The following is a 23,720-nucleotide window of genomic DNA, read 5'->3' as shown; positions in this document are numbered from 1 at the left end:
CGCAAGGCAAAGACAGAAGCAGACACCTATTAAAGTGAAACAGTGACCTTTTATTGCATCATCAAAAACTTTTCATCTTCAGTTTCGATGTATACAGTGAATAACTTGTAAATTTTAAGTAAAGCTTCTGTACTTTTAAAACATTTCTAAAAATGAACAATGAGGAAGAAATATTGTAAACAGTTAGTTTTTACTTGTCTTTCTTTTGTTGTGCAAGTAAGACATTCAGGATGTTAAGGACCTCTTTTATGCACTTTAATAATATTAAAGTTAACAGTTTTGAAATCATTTTGTAAACAGGTTTAAGTAATTTTTGTTTGATTCACAGTGAAATGGCAAAATTTAAGATGGGTACAACCTCATGTAACGTTTTCAAACACGTGCATAATGCTAACTGTTGGCAAAGAAAGTGTAAACATTTTACAGTAATTTTTACTTTCTTATTGCGATACAAACATTCAAGGTGGGAACTAGCTAGTTTCTACTTCTGTAACTGTTGTAAAATATTTGAAATAAAAGAAATGTTTAAATTGTTTTAAGATTGACTACTGGGTGTACTGCTTAAACGAAAAGGTAACATATCCTTTCATGCAGAAATAAACATTTAAATTTAAATATGTAAGAAAACATTAAACATTTCAATAAAATGAGAAATATAACAATTTAACAAATTTGCCACTGGCCTCTGTGGCTGAGGGTTGCAGGAGACAGAGTGGGCAGAAGGTGACATGCTAACGTTTCCTGTGCCTTTTCAATGCCCTCTGCGGCCGCTGACTCCACGCACTGCTCATCCCGCATTTGAGAGGTACTCTGTCCAGCTGTGGGAATGAAGCAGAAAACATTTGCAAAGGTAAAGCAAGATGTGCCACATCACCGATATTCAGCAGACACCTATCCTTCTTCAACATATAGCTGGGCAGGGCAACACACTGTGAGGGTCAGCAATGTTTGTTTCAGATCCTTCAGCAGGGCGATTGCTAGCAAATCCACACATCTGTTCGACCCGTTCCTTATGCTCGGTCAAAACCCTCAGCATGGCAAAATCACCGCCTGTGCGTGTGCGTTCTCTGGCATTGTGTGATATCTTACTCTGATATTAAAGAAGCGAAAATAGAATCACACAGCTGCATTTCTGACATGGTCAGCAGAGGCTTTGAAGACTGGGTTGGGTGTTTCTTAAAATCTCTGAGTGAAGTTTTACAGCTCAAAGCACTGGAATCAAGATAAGAGAACAGAAGGTAACCCTGAGCTGGCCCCAAAGCCATAAAGTTTTATTGCTAGCTCAGGTGACTTTACCATGAATTTACTTTAGAAAATTAAATGCAGAAGCCTTTTGCAATCCAGTTAAAATAAACTCTTAGCAATTTAACGGTACACTTTCGTTAAAACTGTACAAACCCTGACACATCGCAACAAGTCACTGAATTTCTTGCGACATTGTTCCGCTGTACATGGTATGGTGGAGCTCGCGCTGACAGCTTGTGCAACTTCCGACCACGCTGCCATCTGACATTTTCGCGGTGCCCTCGACTCCTCATTCCCCATGATGCGCAGGCACCTCGCCTCCACCTCGCTGAGGAGATTTCTGAGGTGATCCTCAGTGAAGTTCTGACTTCTTTTAATCACGTTAAATGTGGTCATTCCAGCCATCTCAATTTGCTAATTAACTGAACAGAATTAAAAGATTGTTTTCAAGGCTTTAAAAACGGCTCAAACAGCTTCAATTCTCTTTAAAACTTTCTGAGAGTCATCAAAATCATTCAAAAAATTTTAAAAGTTACCAAAACATTGATAAAAATACACAGAACCTACCTGCACTTCTGTTCTGTAAGAAAGAGTGCTCTCCAGCTGCTTTCACAGGTTATGGGCGTGTCCTATTACAATGAGACCTCAAGGAGCGTGTCTCACTTGCACAGCGCGCTACAGGCTTCGCGCTGTCTGCACTCCTGGGCGGCGTGACATCATACGCTCCCCGGGATTCTTCTCTTTCAAACAGGAATGTCTGCCCCATTGCCTCCTAAAGGAGAAATTTGTGTTTCTGCTCCCTAATCATTTGCCTCTGGTCCCGCTACTCTTTAATTCGGTGACAATCTCAGCAGAAGAAAGGAGGAATTCGACAATCTCCGAATCGCGATCACTGCTCCACCGTCATTCAAGGAGTTGAAGAATTGCAGTGGTCTCTTTTAATTTTAACAAGATATGAATAATGCATGGGGCACAGTCAAGGAGCACCAGGGCGATTCTGACGAAATTGCATTTGAAAGCTTATGTTAGGCAAGATTCAGTTAAATGCTCGGAAAGTGTACCAGTATCAAACATAATAACGACAAGGATGGGAACCGAATCATCGCGTACAGATCGGTAATGGATTAACAGCCCATACGCCTTAACCTCTCGGCCACCTTGTCTCAACCAGGCACTGCTCTCAGCCATTCCATTTCCTGCTTTTTGCATCTAAGCAGAAATACCCTGAAAGAAAGTGCACTTCACCTCTTAAACTGCCCGTGCACACAGATCTACAATGTTGAAAATGTACAATCAGCTTAATGTAAGCAAAAGGCCTTCCACTGCTTCAATTGAGGGACGATCAAAAATGGTCGGTTCGCAGCCAGATTCAGAACGGGTGTCGCTGAGTTAATTAAACAACCGCGGGAGGACTCGAACCTACAATCTTCTGATAACTGAAAATCTCGCAACCGAAGTCAAACGCCTTCTCCATTAGGCCACGCAGCCACTGATGCTGTTAAGCCTCGTTTTATGGGGAGAATTGTGAGCAGATTCAAGGAAACTGCACGCAAAAAGAAGCGGATTGAGGAAAAGATAAACATTTTAACTGAATGAACAGGACTTCTGCGAGCTGGGTTTGCACCAGTGCAGGGAATCGCAATGCAACTCGAAGCAGAGCATCGGCGGCTCGTTGGTCTAGGGGTATGATTCTCGCTTTGGGCATTTTACGATTAAAATGCGAAAAGTTCCTGGCTCAAATCCCGGACGAGCCCTTACACATTTTGATAAACTCAACAACTAGGTCATCAAAGCTGAAATCGCTCTGCTTGTAAAAAAAACGGCATGGTCCGAGATTGTGAACTCTGCCATTTCAAACAGACACAGAATGATCCAGGACTGTGAGCACTCATTTTTCCCTTTATCTCCGTCATTTTACTCCAGCCAAATGAACTGAGTTTAGGTGTCAGCCGTGGCTCAGTGGTAGCATACTCAAGCCTCACTCCAGAGACTTGAGTGCATTATACCAGGCTGACACTCCAGGGCAGTGCTGAGGTAATGCTGCACTGTCGGCAGTGCCGTCTTTCTAGTAAGATGTTAAACTGGGGCTTCAGATCCCATGAGAGAATGCTGAAAAGAACGAGGATTTCTCGCGTATTATCTGTCTCTCAACCAAGGACCCTAAAACAGAAAATCTCGTCATTAAGTTTGAAAACTATTTTTGAAATTAAATTGCCCCCAAAGGAGTAATTTATGTATCTACTCCCTAATCATTTGCCGCAGGTCTTTCATTCGGTGCCAATCTCAGAGGAAGGAAGAAGGAAGAGAGGGTTGTCAGTCTCCAATTCGGGATCTCATCTCCACCTTCATTTAAGGTGGGTTGAGGAATTTCTTGGAATATTTTAATTTACCAAGATATGAGCAATGCAGGGGCACAGACCAGCAACACCAATGCAATTTTCACGAAATAGCATTTCAAGTAAGATTCAGTGAAATGCTTGGAAAGTGCATCAGCATCAAACGTGGAATACAGTAACAACGAAGGATGGGATTCGAAACCACGCGTGCAAAGCACAATGAATTAGCAGAAAATCGCCTTAACCTCTCAGCCGACACGTCTCACCGATGCACTGCTCTCAGACTTTCAATTTCTTGCTTTTTGCATCGAAGTTGAATTATCCTGAAAGAAATTCAACTTCACCGCTTATCCTGCCCGTGCACACAGATCTACAATGTTGAAAATGTACAATCAGCTAAATGTAAGCAACAGGCCTTCCGTTACTTCAGGTGAGGGACTGGCAAAAACTGGCGGTTTCACGCCAGATTCAGAATATAAAAAGTGTCGCCCAGATAATTAAACGACCGTGATAGGATTAGCACCTTCAATCTTCTGATAACTGAAGAATTTTCAACCGAAGTCAGACGCCTTATCCATTAGTCTATGCGGCGGCTGATGCTGCTGAAATCTTTTTATGGGGCGAATTGTGAGCAGGTTCAAGGAAACTGCTCGAAAAAAGAAGTGGATTGAGGAAAAGATAATAATATTTCAACTGAACAAACAGGTCCTCTGTGAGCTGGATTCGCACCAGCGCAGTGAAACTCAATGCAAATGGGCGAATGACATCGGCGGCTCGTTGGTCTCGGGGTATGATTCTCGCTTTGGGCATTTCACGATTGAAATGCGAGAGGTCCCGGGTTCAAATCTCGGACGAGCCCTGACACATTTTGTTAAAATCAACAACTCGGTCATCAAAGCTGAAGTCGCTCTGCTTCTAAATAAACGGCATGATCCGAGATTGTGAGCTCTGCCATTTCAAACAGACACAGAATGATGCGGGACTGTGAGCACTCCCGGTTTAAACAGACCCAGAATGATTCGCAAGTGACCACGACCCCGCCCATTATGGACAGGCCTGATTTTCAAAGCTTATGAAATCTATGGCAACATAAATCGGGCTGTTTCTAAAACGATGCCCGGTTTAATCTTGGACGCCAAGTTGAAAGTTTACTCCATTATCATTTTTCCCTTTATCTCCGTCATTTTACTCCAGCCAAATGAACTGAGTTTAGGTGTCAGCCGTGGCTCAGCGGTAGCATACTCAAGCCTCACTCCAGAGACTTGAGTGCATAATCCAGGCTGACACTCCATGGCAGTACTGAGGTCGTGCTGCACTGTTGGCAGTGCCGCTTTCCAGTAAGATGTTAAACTGGGGCTTCAGATCCCATGAGAGAATGCTGAAAAGAACGAGGATTTCTCGCGCATTATTTATCTCTCAACCAAAGTCCCAAAAACAGAAAATCTCGTCATTAAGTTTGATAAATATTTTTGAAATTAAATTGCCCCCAAAGGAGAAATTTATGTTTCTGCTCCCTAATCAATTGCCTCTGTTGCCGCGAGTCTTTCATTCGGTGCTAATCTCAGAGGAAGGAAGAGAGAGTTCTCAGATCTCCGCATTCGCGATCTCATCTCCACTTTCATTCAAGGTGGGTTGAGGAATTTCTTGGAATATTTTAATTTTGACAAGATATGAGTAATGCAGGGGCACATACCAGCAACACCAGTGCAATTTTCACCAAATTGTATTTCAAGTAAGATTCAGTGAAATGCTTGGAAAGTGCATCAGCATCAAACGTGTAATACAGTAACGGCGAGAATGGGATTCCAACCCACGCGTGCAGTGCACAATAGATTAGCAGTCCATCGCCTTAACCTCTCGGCCACCTCGTCTCACCGAGGCAATGCTCTCAGACATTCCATTTCTTGCTTTTTGCATCGAATTAGAACGACCCTGAAAGAAATTCAACTTCACCGTTTATCCTGCCCGTGCACACAGATCTACAATGTTGAAAATGTACAATCAGCTAAATGTAAGCAACAGGCCTTCCGTTACTTCAGATGAGGGGCTGTCAAAAATGGCCGGTTTCACGCCAGATTCAGAATATAAAAAGTGTCGCCCAGATAATTAAACGACCTTTGTAGGATTTGTACCTTCAATCTTCTGATAACTTTAGAATTTGCAACCGAAGTCAGACGCCTTATCCATTAGTCTATGCGGCCGTAATGCCGCTGCATCTCTTTTTATGGGGCGAATTGTGAGCAGGTTCAAGGAAACTGCTCGAAAAAAGAAGTGGATTGAGGAAAAGATAATAATATTTAAACTGAATAAACAGGTCCTCTGTGAGCTGGATTCGCACCAGCGCAGTGAAACTCAATGCAAATGGAAGAATAACATGGGCGGCTCGTTTGTCTAGGGGTATGATTCTCGCTTTGGGCGTTTCACGATTAAAATGCGAGAGGTCCCGGGTTCAAATCCCGGACCGAGCCCTGACACATTTTGTTAAACTCAACAACTCGGTCATCAAAGCTGAAATCGCTCTGCTTCTAAATAAACGGCATGATCCGAGATTGTGAGCTCTGCCATTTCAAACAGACACAGAATGATGCGGGACTGTGAGCACTCCCGGTTTAAACAGACCCAGAATGATTCGCAAGTGACCACGACCCCGCCCATTATAGACAGGCCTGATTTTCAAAGCTTATGAAATCTATGGCAACATAAATCGGGCTGTTTCTAAAGCGATGCCCGGTTTAATCTTGGACGTCAAGTTGAAAGTTTACTCCATTATAATGTTTCCCTTTTTCTCCGTCATTTTACTCCAGCCAAATGAACTGAGTTTAGGTGTCAGCCGTGGCTCAGCGGTAGCATACTCAAGCCTCACTCCAGAGACTTGAGTGTATAATCCAGGCTGACACTCCAGGGCAGTACTGAGGTCGTGCTGCACTGTCGGCAGTGCCGTCTTTCTAGTAAGATGTTAAACTGGGGCTTCAGATCCCATGAGAGAATGCTGAAAAGAACGAGGATTTCTCGCGCATTATTTATCTCTCAACCAAAGTCCCAAAAACAGAAAATCTCGTCATTAAGTTTGATAAATATTTTTGAAATTAAATTGCCCCCAAAGGAGAAAGTTATGTTTCTGCTCCCTAATCATTTGCCTCTGTTGCCGCTAGTCTTTCATTCGGTGCCAATCTCAGAGGAAGGTAGGGAGGGTTCTCAGTCTCCGATTCGCGATCTCATGCTCCACTTTCATTCAAGGTGGGTTGAGGAATTTCTTGGAATATTTTACTTTTAACAAGATATGAGTAATGCAAGGGCACAGACCATCAACACCAGCACAATTTTCACGAAATTGTATTTCAAGTAAGATTCAGTGAAATGCTTGGAAAGTGCATCAGCATCAAACGTGTAATACAGTAACGGCGAGAATGGGATTCCAACCCACGCGTGCAGAGCACAATAGATTAGCAGTCCATCGCCTTAACCTCTCGGCCACCTCGTCTCACCGAGGCAATGCTCTCAGACATTCCATTTCTTGCTTTTTGCATCTAATTAGAACTACCCTGAAAGAAATTCAACTTCACCGCTTATCCTGCCCGTGCACACAGATCTACAATGTTGAAAATGTACAATCAGCTCAATGTAAGCAACAGGCCTTCCGTTACTTCAGATGAGGGGCTGTCAAAAATGACCGGTTTCACGCCAGATTCAGAATATAAAAAGTGTCGCCCAGATAATTAAACGACCTTTGTAGGATTTGAACCTTCAATCTTCTGATAACTGAAGAATTTGCAACCGAAGTCAGACGCATTATCCATTAGTCTATGCGGCCGCTAATGCCGCTGCATCTCTTTTTATGGGGGGAATTGTGAGCAGGTTCAAGGAAACTGCTCGAAAAAAGAAGTGGATTGAGGAAAAGATAATAATATTTAAACTGAATAAACAGGTCCTCTGTGAGCTGGATTCGCACCAGCGCAGTGAAACTCAATGCAAATGGAAGAATAACATGGGCGGCTCGTTTGTCTAGGGGTATGATTCTCGCTTTGGGCGTATCACGATTAAAATGCGAGAGGTCCCGGGTTCAAATCCCGGACGAGCCCTGACACATTTTGTTAAACTCAACAACTCGGTCATCAAAGCTGAAATCGCTCTGCTTCTAAATAAACGGCATGATCCGAGATTGTGAGCTCTGCCATTTCAAACAGACACAGAATGATGCGGGACTGTGAGCACTCCCGGTTTAAACAGACCCAGAATGATTCGCAAGTGACCACGACCCCGCCCATTATAGACAGGCCTGATTTTCAAAGCTTATGAAATCTATGGCAACATAAATCGGGCTGTTTCTAAAACGATGCCCGGTTTAATCTTGGACGTCAAGTTGAAAGTTTACTCCATTATAATGTTTCCCTTTATCTCCGTCATTTTACTCCAGCCAAATGAACTGAGTTTAGGTGTCAGCCGTGGCTCAGCGGTAGCATACTCAAGCCTCACTCCAGAGACTTGAGTGCATAATCCAGGCTGACACTCCAGGGCAGTACTGAGGTCGTGCTGCACTGTCGGCAATGCCGTCTTTCTAGTAAGATGTTAAACTGGGGCTTCAGATCCCATGAGAGAATGCTGAAAAGAACGAGGATTTCTCGCGCATTATTTATCTCTCAACCAAAGTCCCAAAAACAGAAAATCTCGTCATTAAGTTTGATAAATATTTTTGAAATTAAATTGCCCCCAAAGGAGAAATTTATGTTTCTGCTCCCTAATCATTTGCCTCTGTTGCCGCTAGTCTTTCATTCGGTGCCAATCTCAGAGGAAGGAAGAGAGAGTTCTCAGTCTCCGATTCGCGATCTCACACTCCACTTTCATTCAAGGTGGGTTGAGGAATTTCTTGGAATATTTTACTTTTAACAAGATATGAGTAATGCAAGGGCACAGACCATCAACACCAGCACAATTTTCACGAAATTGTATTTCAAGTAAGATTCAGTGAAATGCTTGGAAAGTGCATCAGCATCAAACGTGTAATACAGTAACGGCGAGAATGGGATTCCAACCCACGCGTGCAGAGCACAATAGATTAGCAGTCCATCGCTTTAACCTCTCGGCCACCTCGTCTCACCGAGGCAATGCTCTCAGACATTCCATTTCTTGCTTTTTGCATCGAATTAGAACTACCCTGAAAGAAATTCAACTTCACCGCTTATCCTGCCCGTGCACACAGATCTACAATGTTGAAAATGTACAATCAGCTAAATGTAAGCAACAGGCCTTCCGTTACTTCAGATGAGGGGCTGTCAAAAATGGCCGGTTTCACGACAGATTCAGAATATAAAAAGTGTCGCCCAGATAATTAAACGACCTTTGTAGGATTTGAACCTTCAATCTTCTGATAACTGAAGAATTTGCAACCGAAGTCAGACGCATTATCCATTAGTCTATGCGGCCGCTAATGCCGCTGCATCTCTTTTTATGGGGCGAATTGTGAGCAGGTTCAAGGAAACTGCTCGAAAAAAGAAGTGGATTGAGGAAAAGATAATAATATTTAAACTGAATAAACAGGTCCTCTGTGAGCTGGATTCGCACCAGCGCAGTGAAACTCAATGCAAATGGAAGAATAACAAGGGCGGCTCGTTTGTCTAGGGGTATGATTCTCGCTTTGGGCGTTTCACGATTAAAATGCGAGAGGTCCCGGGTTCAAATCCCGGACGAGCCCTGACACATTTTGTTAAACTCAACAACTCGGTCATCAAAGCTGAAATCGCTCTGCTTCTAAATAAACGGCATGATCCGAGATTGTGAGCTCTGCCATTTCAAACAGACACAGAATGATGCGGAACTGTGAGCACTCCCGGTTTAAACAGACCCAGAATGATTCGCAAGTGACCACGACCCCGCCCATTATAGACAGGCCTGATTTTCAAAGCTTATGAAATCTATGGCAACATAAATCGGGCTGTTTCTAAAGCGATGCCCGGTTTAATCTTGGACGTCAAGTTGAAAGTTTACTCCATTATAATGTTTCCCTTTATCTCCGTCATTTTACTCCAGCCAAATTAACTGAGTTTAGGTGTCAGCCGTGGCTCAGCGGTAGCATACTCAAGCCTCACTCCAGAGACTTGAGTGCATAATCCAGGCTGACACTCCAGGGCAGTACTGAGGTCGTGCTGCACTGTCGGCAGTGCCGTCTTTCTAGTAAGATGTTAAACTGGGGCTTCAGATCCCATGAGAGAATGCTGAAAAGAACGAGGATTTCTCGCGCATTATTTATCTCTCAACCAAAGTCCCAAAAACAGAAAATCTCGTCATTAAGTTAGATAAGTATTTTTGAAATTAAATTGACCCCAAAGGAGAAAGTTATGTTTCTGCTCCCTAATCATTTGCCTCTGTTGCCGCTAGTCTTTCATTCGGTGCCAATCTCAGAGGAAGGAAGGGAGGGTTCTCAGTCTCCGATTCGCGATCTCACACTCCACTTTCATTCAAGGTGGGTTGAGGAATTTCTTGGAATATTTTACTTTTAACAAGATATGAGTAATGCAAGGGCACAGACCATCAACACCAGCACAATTTTCACGAAATTGTATTTCAAGTAAGATTCAGTGAAATGCTTGGAAAGTGCATCAGCATCAAACGTGTAATACAGTAACGACGAGAATGGGATTCCAACCCACGCGTGCAGAGCACAATAGATTAGCAGTCCATCGCCTTAACCTCTCGGCCACCTCGTCTCACCGAGGCAATGCTTTCTTGCTTTTTGCATCTAATTAGAGCTACCCTGAAAGAAATTCAACTTCACCGCTTATCCTGCCCGTGCACACAGATCTACAATGTTGAAAATGTACAATCAGCTAAATGTAAGCAACAGGCCTTCCGTTACTTCAGATGAGGGGCTGTCAAAAATGACCGGTTTCACGCCAGATTCAGAATATAAAAAGTGTCGCCCAGATAATTAAACGACCTTTGTAGGATTTGAACCTTCAATCTTCTGATAACTGAAGAATTTGCAACCGAAGTCAGACGCATTATCCATTAGTCTATGCGGCCGCTAATGCCGCTGCATCTCTTTTTATGGGGCGAATTGTGAGCAGGTTCAAGGAAACTGCTCGAAAAAGGAAGTGGATTGAGGAAAAGATAATAATATTTAAACTGAATAAACAGGTCCTCTGTGAGCTGGATTCGCACCAGCGCAGTGAAACTCAATGCAAATGGAAGAATAACATGGGCGGCTCGTTGGTCTAGGGGTATGATTCTCGCTTTGGGCGTATCACGATTAAAATGCGAGAGGTCCCGGGTTCAAATCCCGGACGAGCCCTGACACATTTTGTTAAACTCAACAACTCGGTCATCAAAGCTGAAATCGCTCTGCTTCTAAATAAACGGCATGATCCGAGATTGTGAGCTCTGCCATTTCAAACAGACACAGAATGATGCGGGACTGTGAGCACTCCCGGTTTAAACAGACCCAGAATGATTCGCAAGTGACCACGACCCCGCCCATTATAGACAGGCCTGATTTTCAAAGCTTATGAAATCTATGGCAACATAAATCGGGCTGTTTCTAAAACGATGCCCGGTTTAATCTTGGACGTCAAGTTGAAAGTTTACTCCATTATAATGTTTCCCTTTATCTCCGTCATTTTACTCCAGCCAAATGAACTGAGTTTAGGTGTCAGCCGTGGCTCAGCGGTAGCATACTCAAGCCTCACTCCAGAGACTTGAGTGCATAATCCAGGCTGACACTCCAGGGCAGTACTGAGGTCGTGCTGCACTGTCGGCAGTGCCGTCTTTCTAGTAAGATGTTAAACTGGGGCTTCAGATCCCATGAGAGAATGCTGAAAAGAACGAGGATTTCTCGCGCATTATTTATCTCTCAACCAAAGTCCCAAAAACAGAAAATCTCGTCATTAAGTTTGATAAATATTTTTGAAATTAAATTGCCCCCAAAGGAGAAATTTATGTTTCTGCTCCCTAATCATTTGCCTCTGTTGCCGCTAGTCTTTCATTCGGTGCCAATCTCAGAGGAAGGAAGAGAGGGTTCTCAGTCTCCGATTCGCGATCTCACACTCCACTTTCATTCATAGAGTCATAGAGTAATACAGCACGGATAGAGTCCCTTCGGCCCATCGTGTCCATGCCGGCCATCAAGCCCTGTCTAATCTTCAAGGTGGGTTGAGGAATTTCTTGGAATATTTTACTTTTAACAAGATATGAGTAATGCAAGGGCACAGACCATCAACACCAGCACAATTTTCACGAAATTGTATTTCAAGTAAGATTCAGTGAAATGCTTGGAAAGTGCATCAGCATCAAACGTGTAATACAGTAACGGCGAGAATGGGATTCCAACCCACGCGTGCAGTGCACAATAGATTAGCAGTCCATCGCTTTAACCTCTCGGCCACCTCGTCTCACCGAGGCAATGCTCTCAGACATTCCATTTCTTGCTTTTTGCATCGAATTAGAACTACCCTGAAAGAAATTCAACTTCACCGCTTATCCTGCCCGTGCACACAGATCTACAATGTTGAAAATGTACAATCAGCTAAATGTAAGCAACAGGCCTTCCGTTACTTCAGATGAGGGGCTGTCAAAAATGGCCGGTTTCACGCCAGATTCAGAATATAAAAAGTGTCGCCCAGATAATTAAACGACCTTTGTAGGATTTGAACCTTCAATCTTCTGATAACTTTAGAATTTGCAACCGAAGTCAGACGCCTTATCCATTAGTCTATGCGGCCGTAATGCCGCTGCATCTCTTTTTATGGGGCGAATTGTGAGCAGGTTCAAGGAAACTGCTCGAAAAAAGAAGTGGATTGAGGAAAAGATAATAATATTTAAACTGAATAAACAGGTCCTCTGTGAGCTGGATTCGCACCAGCGCAGTGAAACTCAAAGCAAATGAAAGAATCACATGGGCGGCTCGTTGGTCTAGGGGTATGATTCTCGCTTTGGGCGTTTCACAATTAAAATGCGAGAGGTCCCGGGTTCAAATCCCGGACGAGCCCTGGCGCATTTTGTTAAACTCAACAACTCGGTCATCAAAGCTGAAATCGCTCTGATTCTAAATAAACGGCATGATCCGAGATTGTGAGCTCTGCCATTTCAAACAGACACAGAATGATGCGGGACTGTGAGCACTCCCGGTTCAAACAGACCCAGAATGATTCGCAAGTGACCACGACCCCGCCCATTATAGACAGGCCTGATTTTCAAAGCTTATGAAATCTATGGCAACATAAATCGGGCTGTTTCTAAAACGATGCCCGTTTAAAGTTTACTCCATTATCATTTTTCCCTTTATCTCCGTCATTTTACTCCAGCCAAATGAACTGAGTTTAGGTGTCAGCCGTGGCTCAGCGGTAGCATACTCAAGCCACACTCCAGAGACTTGAGTGTATAATCCTGGCACACACTCCAGGGCAGTACTGAAGTCGTGCTGCACTGTTGGCAGTGCCGTCTTTCTAGTAAGATGTTAAACTGGGGCTTCAGATCCCATGAGAGAATGCTGAAAAGAACGAGGATTTCTCGCGCATTATTTATCTCTCAACCAAAGTCCCAAAAACAGAAAATCTCGTCACGAAGTTTGATAAATATTTTTGAAAGTAAATTGCCCCCAAAGGAGAAATTTATGTTTCTGCTCCCTAATAATTTGCCTCTGTTGCCGCTAGTCTTTCATTCGGTGCCAATCTCAGAGGAAGGAAGAGAGGGTTCTCAGTCTCCGATTCGCGATCTCACACTCCACTTTCATTCAAGGTGGGTTGAGGAATTTCTTGGAATATTTTACTTTTAACAAGATGTGAGTAATGCAAGGGCACAGACCATCAACACCAGCACAATTTTCACGAAATTGTATTTCAAGTAAGATTCAGTGAAATGCTTGGAATGTGCATCAGCATCAAACGTGTAATACAGTAACGACGAGAATGGGATTCCAACCCACGCGTGCAGTGCACAATAGATTAGCAGTCCATCGCCTTAACCTCTCGGCCACCTCGTCTCACCGAGGCAATGCTCTTAGACATTCCATTTCTTGCTTTTTGCATCTAATTAGAACTACCCTGAAAGAAATTCAACTTCACCGCTTATCCTGCCCGTGCACACAGATCTACAATGTTGAAAATGTACAATCAGCTTAATGGAAGCAACAGGCCTTCCGTTACTTCAGATGAGGGGCTGTCAAAAATGGCCGGTTTCACGCCAGATTCAGAATATAAAAAGTGTCGCCCAGATAATTAAACGACCTTTGTAGGATTTGAACCTTCAATCTTCTGATAACTTTAGAATTTGCAACCGAAGTCAGGCGCCTTATCCATTAGTCTATGCGGCCGTAATGCCGCTGCATCTCTTTTTATGGGGCGATTTTTGAGCAGGTTCAAGGAAACTGCTCGAAAAAAGAAGTGGATTGAGGAAAAGATAATAATATTTAAACTGAATAAACAGGTCCTCTGTGAGCTGGATTCGCACCAGCGCAGTGAAACTCAATGCAAATGGAAGAATAACATGGGCGGCTCGTTGGTCTAGGGGTATGATTCTCGCTTTGGGCGTTTCACGATTAAAATGCTAGAGGTCCCGTGTTCAAATCCCGGACGAGCCCTGACAGATTTTGTTAAACTCAACAACTCGGTCATCAAAGCTGAAATCGCTCTGCTTCTAAATAAACGGCATGATCCGAGATTGTGAGCTCTGCCATTTCAAGCAGACACAGAATGATGCGGGACTGTGAGCACTCCCGGTTTAAACAGACCCAGAATGATTCGCAAGTGACCACGACCCGGCCCATTATAGACAGGCCTGATTTTCAAAGCTTATGATATCTATGGCAACATAAATCGGGCTGTTTCTAAAAATATGCCCGGTTTAATCTTGGACGCCAAGTTGAAAGTTTACTCCATTATCATTTTTCCCTTTATCTCCGTCATTTTAATCCAGCCAAATGAAGTGAGTTTAGGTGTCAGCCGTGGCTCAGCGGTAGCATACTCAAGCCACACTCCAGAGACTTGAGTGTATAATCCTGGCTCACACTCCAGGGCAGTACTGAGGTCGTGCTGCACTGTTGGCAGTGCCGTCTTTCTAGTAAGATGTTAAACTGGGGCTTCAGATCCCATGAGAGAATGCTGAAAAGAACGAGGATTTCTCGCGCATTATTTATCTCTCAACCAAAGTCCCAAAAACAGAAAATCTCGTCATTAAGTTTGATAAATATTTTTGAAATTAAATTGCCCCCGAAGGAGAAATTTATGTTTCTGCTCCCTAATCATTTGCCTCTGTTGCCGCTAGTCTTTCATTCGGTGCCAATCTCAGAGGAAGGAAGGGAGGGTTCTCAGTCCCCGATTCGCAATCTCATACTCCACTTTCATTCAAGGTGGGTTGAGGAATTTCTTGGAATATTTTACTTTTAACAAGATATGAGTAATGCAAGGGCACAGACCATCAACACCAGTACAATTTTCACGAAATTGTATTTCAAGTAAGATTCAGTGAAATGCTTGGAAAGTGCATCAGCATCAAACGTGTAATACAGTAACGACGAGAATGGGATTCCAACCCACGCGTGCAGAGCACAATAGATTAGCAGTCCATCGCCTTAACCTCTCGGCCACCTCGTCTCACCGAGGCAATGCTCTCAGACATTCCATTTCTTGCTTTTTGCATCTAATTAGAACTACCCTGAAAGAAATTCAACTTCACCGCTTATCCTGCCCGTGCACACAGATCTACAATGTTGAAAATGTACAATCAGCTTAATGTAAGCAACAGGCCTTCCGTTACTTCAGATGAGGGGCTGTCAAAAATGGCCGGTTTCACGCCAGATTCAGAATATAAAAAGTGTCGCCCAGATAATTAAACGACCTTTGTAGGATTTGAACCTTCAATCTTCTGATAACTGAAGAATTTGCAACCGAAGTCAGACGCATTATCCATTAGTCTATGCGGCCGCTAATGCCGCTGCATCTCTTTTTATGGGGGGAATTGTGAGCAGGTTCAAGGAAACTGCTCGAAAAAAGAAGTGGATTGAGGAAAAGATAATAATATTTAAACTGAATAAACAGGTCCTCTGTGAGCTGGATTCGCACCAGCGCAGTGAAACTCAATGCAAATGGAAGAATAACATGGGCGGCTCGTTGGTCTAGGGGTATGATTCTCGCTTTGGGCGTATCACGATTAAAATGCGAGAGATCCCGGGTTCAAATCCCGAACGAGCTCTGACACATTTTGTTAAACTCAACAACTCGGTCATCAAAGCTGAAATCGCTCTGATTCTAAATAAACGGCATGATCCGAGATTGTGAGCTCTGCCATTTCAAACAGACACAGAATGATGCGGGACTTTGAGCACTCCCGGTTTAAACAGACCCAGAATGATTCGCAAGTGACCACGACCCCGCCCATTATAGACAGGCCTGATTTTCAAAGCTTATGAAATCTATGGCAACATAAATCGGGCTGTTTCTAAAACGATGCCCGGTTTAAAGTTTACTCCATTATCATTTTTCCCTTTATCTCCGTCATTTTACTCCAGCCAAATGAACTGAGTTTAGGTGTCAGCCGTGGCTCAGCGGTAGCATACTCAAGCCACACTCCAGAGACTTGAGTGTATAATCCTGGCTCACACTCCAGGGCAGTACTGAAGTCGTGCTGCACTGTTGGCAGTGCCGTCTTTCTAGTAAGATGTTAAACTGGGGCTTCAGATCCCATGAGAGAATGCTGAAAAGAACGAGGATTTCTCGCGCATTATTTATCTCTCAACCAAAGTCCCAAAAACAGAAAATCTCGTCATTAAGTTTGATAAATATTTTTGAAAGTAAATTGCCCCCAAAGGAGAAATTTATGTTTCTGCTCCCTAATAATTTGCCTCTGTTGCCGCTAGTCTTTCATTCGGTGCCAATCTCAGAGGAAGGAAGAGAGGGTTCTCAGTCTCCGATTCGCGATCTCACACTCCACTTTCATTCAAGGTGGGTTGAGGAATTTCTTGGAATATTTTACTTTTAACAAGATATGAGTAATGCAAGGGCACAGACCATCAACACCAGCACAATTTTCACGAAATTGTATTTCAAGTAAGATTCAGTGAAATGCTTGGAAAGTGCATCAGCATCAAACGTGTAATACAGTAACGACGAGAATGGGATTCCAACCCACGCGTGCAGTGCACAATAGATTAGCAGTCCATCGCCTTAACCTCTCGGCCACCTCGTCTCACCGAGGCAATGCTCTTAGACATTCCATTTCTTGCTTTTTGCATCTAATTAGAACTACCCTGAAAGAAATTCAACTTCACCGCTTATCCTGCCCGTGCACACAGATCTACAATGTTGAAAATGTACAATCAGCTTAAAGTAAGCAACAGGCCTTCCGTTACTTCAGATGAGGGGCTGTCAAAAATGGCCGGTTTCACGCCAGATTCAGAATATAAAAAGTGTCGCCCAGATAATTAAACGACCTTTGTAGGATTTGAACCTTCAATCTTCTGATAACTTTAGAATTTGCAACCGAAGTCAGGCGCCTTATCCATTAGTCTATGCGGCCGTAATGCCGCTGCATCTCTTTTTATGGGGCGATTTTTGAGCAGGTTCAAGGAAACTGCTCGAAAAAAGAAGTGGATTGAGGAAAAGATAATAATATTTAAACTGAATTAACAGGTCCTCTGTGAGCTGGATTCGCACCAGCGCAGTGAAACTCAATGCAAATGGAAGAATAACATGGGCGGCTCGTTGGTCTAGGGGTATGATTCTCGCTTTGGGCGTTTCACGATTAAAATGCGAGAGGTCCCGGGTTCAAATCCCGGACGAGCCCTGACACATTTTGTTAAACTCAACAACTCGGTCATCAAAGCTGAAATCGCTCTGCTTCTAAATAAACGGCATGATCCGAGATTGTGAGCTCTGCCATTTCAAGCAGACACAGAATGATGCGGGACTGTGAGCACTCCCGGTTTAAACAGACCCAGAATGATTCGCAAGTGACCACGACCCGGCCCATAAAAGACAGGCCTGATTTTCAAAGGTTATGATATCTATGGCAACATAAATCGGGCTGTTTCTAAAAATATGCCCGGTTTAATCTTGGACGCCAAGTTGAAAGTTTACTCCATTATCATTTTTCCCTTTATCTCCGTCATTTTACTCCAGCCAAATGAACTGAGTTTAGGTGTCAGCCGTGGCTCAGCGGTAGCATACTCAAGCCACACTCCAGAGACTTGAGTGTATAATCCTGGCTCACACTCCAGGGCAGTACTGAAGTCGTGCTGCACTGTTGGCAGTGCCGTCTTTCTAGTAAGATGTTAAACTGGGGCTTCAGATCCCATGAGAGAATGCTGAAAAGAACGAGGATTTCTCGCGCATTATTTATCTCTCAACCAAAGTCCCAAAAACAGAAAATCTCGTCATTAAGTTTGATAAATATTTTTGAAAGTAAATTGCCCCCAAAGGAGAAATTTATGTTTCTGCTCCCTAATAATTTGCCTCTGTTGCCGCTAGTCTTTCATTCGGTGCCAATCTCAGAGGAAGGAAGAGAGGGTTCTCAGTCTCCGATTCGCGATCTCACACTCCACTTTCATTCAAGGTGGGTTGAGGAATTTCTTGGAATATTTTACTTTTAACAAGATATGAGTAATGCAAGGGCACAGACCATCAACACCAGCACAATTTTCACGAAATTGTATTTCAAGTAAGATTCAGTGAAATGCTTGGAAAGTGCATCAGCATCAAACGTGTAATACAGTAACGACGAGAATGGGATTCCAACCCACGCGTGCAGTGCACAATAGATTAGCAGTCCATCGCCTTAACCTCTCGGCCACCTCGTCTCACCGAGGCAATGCTCTTAGACATTCCATTTCTTGCTTTTTGCATCTAATTAGAACTACCCTGAAAGAAATTCAACTTCACCGCTTATCCTGCCCGTGCACACAGATCTACAATGTTGAAAATGTACAATCAGCTTAATGTAAGCAACAGGCCTTCCGTTACTTCAGATGAGGGGCTGTCAAAAATGGCCGGTTTCACGCCAGATTCAGAATATAAAAAGTGTCGCCCAGATAATTAAACGACCTTTGTAGGATTTGAACCTTCAATCTTCTGATAACTTTAGAATTTGCAACCGAAGTCAGGCGCCTTATCCATTAGTCTATGCGGCCGTAATGCCGCTGCATCTCTTTTTATGGGGCGATTTTTGAGCAGGTTCAAGGAAACTGCTCGAAAAAAGAAGTGGATTGAGGAAAAGATAATAATATTTAAACTGAATAAACAGGTCCTCTGTGAGCTGGATTCGCACCAGCGCAGTGAAACTCAATGCAAATGGAAGAATAACATGGGCGGCTCGTTGGTCTAGGGGTATGATTCTCGCTTTGGGCGTTTCACGATTAAAATGCGAGAGGTCCCGGGTTCAAATCCCGGACGAGCCCTGACACATTTTGTTAAACTCAACAACTCGGTCATCAAAGCTGAAATCGCTCTGCTTCTAAATAAACGGCATGATCCGAGATTGTGAGCTCTGCCATTTCAAGCAGACACAGAATGATGCGGGACTGTGAGCACTCCCGGTTTAAACAGACCCAGAATGATTCGCAAGTGACCACGACCCGGCCCATTATAGACAGGCCTGATTTTCAAAGGTTATGATATCTATGGCAACATAAATCGGGCTGTTTCTAAAAATATGCCCGGTTTAATCTTGGACGCCAAGTTGAAAGTTTACTCCATTATCATTTTTCCCTTTATCTCCGTCATTTTACTCCAGCCAAATGAACTGAGTTTAGGTGTCAGCCGTGGCTCAGCGGTAGCATACTCAAGCCACACTCCAGAGACTTGAGTGTATAATCCTGGCTCACACTCCAGGGCAGTACTGAGGTCGTGCTGCACTGTTGGCAGTGCCGTCTTTCTAGTAAGATGTTAAACTGGGGCTTCAGATCCCATGAGAGAATGCTGAAAAGAACGAGGATTTCTCGCGCATTATTTATCTCTCAACCAAAGTCCCAAAAACAGAAAATCTCGTCATTAAGTTTGATAAATATTTTTGAAATTAAATTGCCCCCGAAGGAGAAATTTATGTTTCTGCTCCCTAATCATTTGCCTCTGTTGCCGCTAGTCTTTCATTCGGTGCCAATCTCAGAGGAAGGAAGGGAGGATTCTCAGTCCCCGATTCGCAATCTCATACTCCACTTTCATTCAAGGTGGGTTGAGGAATTTCTTGGAATATTTTACTTTTAACAAGATATGAGTAATGCAAGGGCACAGACCATCAACACCAGCACAATTTTCACGAAATTGTATTTCAAGTAAGATTCAGTGAAATGCTTGGAAAGTGCATCAGCATCAAACGTGTAATACAGTAACGACGAGAATGGGATTCCAACACACGCGTGCAGAGCACAATAGATTAGCAGTCCATCGCCTTAACCTCTCGGCCACCTCGTCTCACCGAGGCAATGCTCTCAGACATTCCATTTCTTGCTTTTTGCATCTAATTAGAACTACCCTGAAAGAAATTCAACTTCACCGCTTATCCTGCCCGTGCACACAGATCTACAATGTTGAAAATGTACAATCAGCTAAATGTAAGCAACAGGCCTTCCGTTACTTCAGATGAGGGGCTGTCAAAAATGGCCGGTTTCACGCCAGATTCAGAATATAAAAAGTGTCGCCCAGATAATTAAACGACCTTTGTAGGATTTGAACCTTCAATCTTCTGATAACTGAAGAATTTGCAACCGAAGTCAGACGCATTATCCATTAGTCTATGCGGCCGCTAATGCCGCTGCATCTCTTTTTATGGGGCGAATTGTGAGCAGGTTCAAGGAAACTGCTCGAAAAAAGAAGTGGATTGAGGAAAAGATAATAATATTTAAACTGAATAAACAGGTCCTCTGTGAGCTGGATTCGCACCAGCGCAGTGAAACTCAATGCAAATGGAAGAATAACATGGGCGGCTCGTTTGTCTAGGGGTATGATTCTCGCTTTGGGCGTTTCACGATTAAAATGCGAGAGGTCCCGGGTTCAAATCCCGGACGAGCCCTGACACATTTTGTTAAACTCAACAACTCGGTCATCAAAGCTGAAATCGCTCTGCTTCTAAATAAACGGCATGATCCGAGATTGTGAGCTCTGCCATTTCAAACAGACACAGAATGATGCGGAACTGTGAGCACTCCCGGTTTAAACAGACCCAGAATGATTCGCAAGTGACCACGACCCCGCCCATTATAGACAGGCCTGATTTTCAAAGCTTATGAAATCTATGGCAACATAAATCGGGCTGTTTCTAAAGCGATGCCCGGTTTAATCTTGGACGTCAAGTTGAAAGTTTACTCCATTATAATGTTTCCCTTTATCTCCGTCATTTTACTCCAGCCAAATTAACTGAGTTTAGGTGTCAGCCGTGGCTCAGCGGTAGCATACTCAAGCCTCACTCCAGAGACTTGAGTGCATAATCCAGGCTGACACTCCAGGGCAGTACTGAGGTCGTGCTGCACTGTCGGCAGTGCCGTCTTTCTAGTAAGATGTTAAACTGGAGCTTCAGATCCCATGAGAGAATGCTGAAAAGAACGAGGATTTCTCGCGCATTATTTATCTCTCAACCAAAGTCCCAAAAACAGAAAATCTCGTCATTAAGTTAGATAAGTATTTTTGAAATTAAATTGACCCCAAAGGAGAAAGTTATGTTTCTGCTCCCTAATCATTTGCCTCTGTTGCCGCTAGTCTTTCATTCGGTGCCAATCTCAGAGGAAGGAAGGGAGGGTTCTCAGTCTCCGATTCGCGATCTCATACTCCACTTTCATTCAAGGTGGGTTGAGGAATTTCTTGGAATATTTTACTTTTAACAAGATATGAGTAATGCAAGGGCACAGACCATCAACACCAGCACAATTTTCACGAAATTGTATTTCAAGTAAGATTCAGTGAAATGCTTGGAAAGTGCATCAGCATCAAACGTGTAATACAGTAACGACGAGAATGGGATTCCAACCCACGCGTGCAGAGCACAATAGATTAGCAGTCCATCGCCTTAACCTCTCGGCCACCTCGTCTCACCGAGGCAATGCTTTCTTGCTTTTTGCATCTAATTAGAGCTACCCTGAAAGAAATTCAACTTCACCGCTTATCCTGCCCGTGCACACAGATCTACAATGTTGAAAATGTACAATCAGCTAAATGTAAGCAACAGGCCTTCCGTTACTTCAGATGAGGGGTTGTCAAAAATGACCGGTTTCACGCCAGATTCAGAATATAAAAAGTGTCGCCCAGATAATTAAACGACCTTTGTAGGATTTGAACCTTCAATCTTCTGATAACTGAAGAATTTGCAACCGAAGTCAGACGCATTATCCATTAGTCTATGCGGCCGCTAATGCCGCTGCATCTCTTTTTATGGGGCGAATTGTGAGCAGGTTCAAGGAAACTGCTCGAAAAAAGAAGTGGATTGAGGAAAAGATAATAATATTTAAACTGAATAAACAGGTCCTCTGTGAGCTGGATTCGCACCAGCGCAGTGAAACTCAATGCAAATGGAAGAATAACATGGGCGGCTCGTTGGTCTAGGGGTATGATTCTCGCTTTGGGCGTATCACGATTAAAATGCGAGAGGTCCCGGGTTCAAATCCCGGACGAGCCCTGACACATTTTGTTAAACTCAACAACTCGGTCATCAAAGCTGAAATCGCTCTGCTTCTAAATAAACGGCATGATCCGAGATTGTGAGCTCTGCCATTTCAAACAGACACAGAATGATCCGGGGCTGTGAGCACTCCCGGTTTAAACAGACCCAGAATGATTCGCAAGTGACCACGACCCCGCCCATTATAGACAGGCCTGATTTTCAAAGCTTATGAAATCTATGGCAACATAAATCGGGCTGTTTCTAAAACGATGCCCGGTTTAATCTTGGACGTCAAGTTGAAAGTTTACTCCATTATAATGTTTCCCTTTATCTCCGTCATTTTACTCCACCCAAATGAACTGAGTTTAGGTGTCAGCCGTGGCTCAGCGGTAGCATACTCAAGCCTCACTCCAGAGACTTGAGTGCATAATCCAGGCTGACACTCCAGGGCAGTACTGAGGTCGTGCTGCACTGTCGGCAGTGCCGTCTTTCTAGTAAGATGTTAAACTGGGGCTTCAGATCCCATGAGAGAATGCTGAAAAGAACGAGGATTTCTCGCGCATTATTTATCTCTCAACCAAAGTCCCAAAAACAGAAAATCTCGTCATTAAGTTTGATAAATATTTTTGAAATTAAATTGCCCCCAAAGGAGAAATTTATGTTTCTGCTCCCTAATCATTTGCCTCTGTTGCCGCTAGTCTTTCATTCGGTGCCAATCTCAGAGGAAGGAAGAGAGGGTTCTCAGTCTCCGATTCGCGATCTCACACTCCACTTTCATTCATAGAGTCATAGAGTAATACAGCACGGATAGAGTCCCTTCGGCCCATCGTGTCCATGCCGGCCATCAAGCCCTGTCTAATCTTCAAGGTGGGTTGAGGAATTTCTTGGAATATTTTACTTTTAACAAGATATGAGTAATGCAAGGGCACAGACCATCAACACCAGCACAATTTTCACGAAATTGTATTTCAAGTAAGATTCAGTGAAATGCTTGGAAAGTGCATCAGCATCAAACGTGTAATACAGTAACGGCGAGAATGGGATTCCAACCCACGCGTGCAGTGCACAATAGATTAGCAGTCCATCGCTTTAACCTCTCGGCCACCTCGTCTCACCGAGGCAATGCTCTTAGACATTCCATTTCTTGCTTTTTGCATCTAATTAGAACTACCCTGAAAGAAATTCAACTTCACCGCTTATCCTGCCCGTGCACACAGATCTACAATGTTGAAAATGTACAATCAGCTTAATGGAAGCAACAGGCCTTCCGTTACTTCAGATGAGGGGCTGTCAAAAATGGCCGGTTTCACGCCAGATTCAGAATATAAAAAGTGTCGCCCAGATAATTAAACGACCTTTGTAGGATTTGAACCTTCAATCTTCTGATAACTTTAGAATTTGCAACCGAAGTCAGGCGCCTTATCCATTAGTCTATGCGGCCGTAATGCCGCTGCATCTCTTTTTATGGGGCGATTTTTGAGCAGGTTCAAGGAAACTGCTCGAAAAAAGAAGTGGATTGAGGAAAAGATAATAATATTTAAACTGAATAAACAGGTCCTCTGTGAGCTGGAT

At 43.5% G+C, this 23,720-nt stretch overlaps 5 non-coding genes across 5 annotated transcripts; all 5 read left to right on the top strand.

Annotated features, from left to right (window-relative positions):
• Positions 1–10,778: 10,778 nt before the first annotated feature.
• Positions 10,779–10,866, top strand: trnap-ugg (transfer RNA proline (anticodon UGG)). The gene is given in 2 exon segments: positions 10,779–10,814; positions 10,831–10,866. It is a non-coding gene; the product is annotated as a tRNA-Pro (tRNA).
• A 1,605-nt stretch (positions 10,867–12,471) lies between these two features.
• trnap-ugg (transfer RNA proline (anticodon UGG)) lies at positions 12,472–12,559 on the top strand. The gene is given in 2 exon segments: positions 12,472–12,507; positions 12,524–12,559. It is a non-coding gene; the product is annotated as a tRNA-Pro (tRNA).
• Positions 12,560–17,260: 4,701 nt separating this feature from the next.
• On the top strand, positions 17,261–17,348 carry trnap-ugg (transfer RNA proline (anticodon UGG)). Its single transcript is given in 2 exon segments — positions 17,261–17,296; positions 17,313–17,348. It is a non-coding gene; the product is annotated as a tRNA-Pro (tRNA).
• A 1,521-nt stretch (positions 17,349–18,869) lies between these two features.
• On the top strand, positions 18,870–18,957 carry trnap-ugg (transfer RNA proline (anticodon UGG)). The gene is given in 2 exon segments: positions 18,870–18,905; positions 18,922–18,957. It is a non-coding gene; the product is annotated as a tRNA-Pro (tRNA).
• A 3,118-nt stretch (positions 18,958–22,075) lies between these two features.
• trnap-ugg (transfer RNA proline (anticodon UGG)) lies at positions 22,076–22,163 on the top strand. Its single transcript is given in 2 exon segments — positions 22,076–22,111; positions 22,128–22,163. It is a non-coding gene; the product is annotated as a tRNA-Pro (tRNA).
• Positions 22,164–23,720: the final 1,557 nt, after the last annotated feature.

This window comes from Somniosus microcephalus, unplaced genomic scaffold (genome assembly GCF_052327205.1).
Source record: "Somniosus microcephalus isolate GS21.2 unplaced genomic scaffold, FLI_Smic_1.0 unresolved_chr1, whole genome shotgun sequence".
In the NCBI taxonomy this organism is placed as follows: domain Eukaryota; kingdom Metazoa; phylum Chordata; class Chondrichthyes; order Squaliformes; family Somniosidae; genus Somniosus; species Somniosus microcephalus.
Note: the sequence above shows the minus strand (reverse complement) of the source record. Positions and strands in the feature narration are given on the sequence as shown.